Below are 2,580 nucleotides of genomic sequence, written 5' to 3'. Positions count from 1 at the left end.
AGGGGCTCCAAAATCACTGGGGATGGTGACTGCAGCCATGAAATTAAAAGATGCTTGCTCCTTGGAAGAAAAGCTGTGACAAACCTAGATCACATATTAAACAGCAGAGACATTACTTTGTCAACAAAGGTCCGTCTAGCCAAAGCTATGGTTTTTCCAGTAGTCATGTATGGATGTGAGAGTTGGACCATAAAGAAGGTTGAGCACCGAAGAATTGATTCTTTTGAACTGTGATGTTGGAGAGGACCCTTGAGAGTCCCTTGGACTGCAAGGAGATCCAACCAGTCCATCCTAAAGGAAATCAGTCCTGAATAATCATTGGAAGGACTGATGCTGAAGCTGAAGCTCCAATACTTTGGCCACCTGATTTGAAGAGCCAACTCATTGGAAAAGACCCAGATGCCGGGAAAGATTGAAGGCGGGGGGAGAAGGGAATGACAGAGGATGAGATGGTTGGATGGCATCACCAACTCGATGGATGTGAGTTTGAGCAAGCTTCAGGAGATGGTGAAGGACAGGTGTGCTGCAGTCCATGGGGTCGCAAAGAGTCAGACATGACTGACCGATTGAACAACAATGTGATATGTATGGATTAGATGGCTCAATGGTATGGAGATGCCAGTTCCTCTAAAACCAAAATGGTCACAGAGCTGATGCAAGCCTGCTCAAAGAATTGAAGTAATTTTTATGGAATTAACAAGATAGTTTTATAATGTATATTGAAATGCAAAAGATGAAGCATAGCCAATGAGGAAGAAGACCAAGAAGAGAGAGAGTTCTCTACCAGATATCAGGACTTTCAAAGATCATGAAGTCAGTGTGGTATGGTGCAAGAACTCACAGATCATTCAAGAAAACAGAATAGACCTTCCCGAAATAAACCCAACACACCCTTGCTTTACTGCATGGAGTAGTGAATAACGTCTCAGACCAAAGGATCTAATTTATGGAGACCTCGTAGTTTTATTTGCATTTCTCTGATAATTAGAGTGTTGCGCATATTTTCATGTGCCTGTGGGCCATCCGCATGTCTTCTCTGGAGAAGCATCACAAGGCACGCGCTGGAGCAGACACTGTCGATGACTTGATCCACAGCCCTGGCTTCACCTGAGTCCACAGTGGACAACTGAGGCCGACAGCATCCCACCACAAGGACCTGCATCTGAGACCTTTCTCTAGTGCCGCAGAAGCCTGTCCATTGAAGTGCAGAGCAGTCCACAGAGGATTTATGCCCTTGGGGACAACCTGCAGCCAGTAAGATACAGTAGTTAGTAGATGAATGGCCAGCTTTCCCATCCCTCTGTGGGATGAGTGGGAGGCACGTTCTACAGAGCTCTGTGAAAAGTGAAAGTGTCAGTCACTCAGTCATGTCTGACTCTTTGTGACCCTATGGACTGTAGCCCGCCAGGTTCCTCGTCCACAGAATTCTCAGGCAAGAATTCTAGAGTGGGTTGCCATTCCCTTCTCCAGGGGATCTTCCCAACCCAGGGATTGAACCCAGGTCTTCCTCACTACAGGTGAGTTCTCTACCTTCTGAGCCACTGGGGAGGCGCCATAGAGCTCATTAGCGGCTCCCCAAATGGGATTGATTGACCCAGCTGCCCATAGTGGTAATCAAGGAACACTTCACTGGCTTTCTCTCCTATCACCTTGCTGGTGCACTGGTGAGACCCCTGGGCACTGAAATGAGTCCACCCTAAATTCTCTGTCCCAGACGCTTCCCCTGCCTCAGAAGTGCTTCCCTCACAGATCTTTCTTGGGATCTGATAAGACAACCAGCATCTGCACTCTGAGTTGTAACTAAGGATTGAATTATGTTCCCTAAAATCATATGATGATCTTGAGCAACAGCAGCGTAAGATGGCAGCCACCATGGGCTCGGACAATTTACGAAAACCAAATATACAGCTTTAGAATAGAATGTGGCCCTAGATACCCAGAAGAAGCCCCTTGTAAGATCTGTAACAAAAATTAACCTGAATGGAGTTAATAGTTCTAATGGAGTGGTGGACCCAAGAGCCATATCAGCGCTAGCAAAGTGGCAGAATTCATACAGCATTAGAGCTGGCCTGTAAGAGCTCCGGCCCCTAATGATGTCTAAAAATATGGAACCTCTTCAGCCGCCCTGAAGGACAGTATTACAGCAGTGAACCAAAAAGAAAAACCACAGGCCTCCCCTACCTCCGTTCAATTTAAGCAGTCTCCATTTTCCACAGTAGTAAATTTTCTAGAAACGTTGGATAGACCTCAAAGTACAGGAAAGGAAGCTCCCAATCAAAGGCAGCTTAAGATACTGTTGTTGTTCGGTCGTAACTGATACTAATTTTTTGTCTACTTGAAATATATGTTGTGCTATAACAACAACAACAACAAAATGTTGAAATCCTAACCCCCAGTACCTCAGAATGTGACCTTATTTAGAAACAGGGTCTTTGCAAGTGTAATTGATGAAGAGGTTCTACGCAATAGGGTGACCCATAGGGCACTATGCCCACTGTCCTTATACGAAGATAGCAGAAGGATACGAGGGACGAAGGCCACGTGAAGATGGAGATGAGACAGGAGCTGGGCAGCTGCAAA

The 2,580-nt window shown here is 45.9% G+C and overlaps 1 pseudogene; it reads left to right on the top strand.

The window, feature by feature from the left end:
* The first annotated feature begins 1,834 nt into the window (after positions 1-1,834).
* On the top strand, positions 1,835-2,196 carry LOC120874865 (annotated as a pseudogene).
* Positions 2,197-2,580: the final 384 nt, after the last annotated feature.

Source organism: Oryx dammah, unplaced genomic scaffold (assembly GCF_014754425.2).
Source record: "Oryx dammah isolate SB20612 unplaced genomic scaffold, SCBI_Odam_1.1 HiC_scaffold_15, whole genome shotgun sequence".
NCBI classification, from domain to species: domain Eukaryota; kingdom Metazoa; phylum Chordata; class Mammalia; order Artiodactyla; family Bovidae; genus Oryx; species Oryx dammah.
This window is presented reverse-complemented; position numbering and strand designations above follow the sequence as displayed.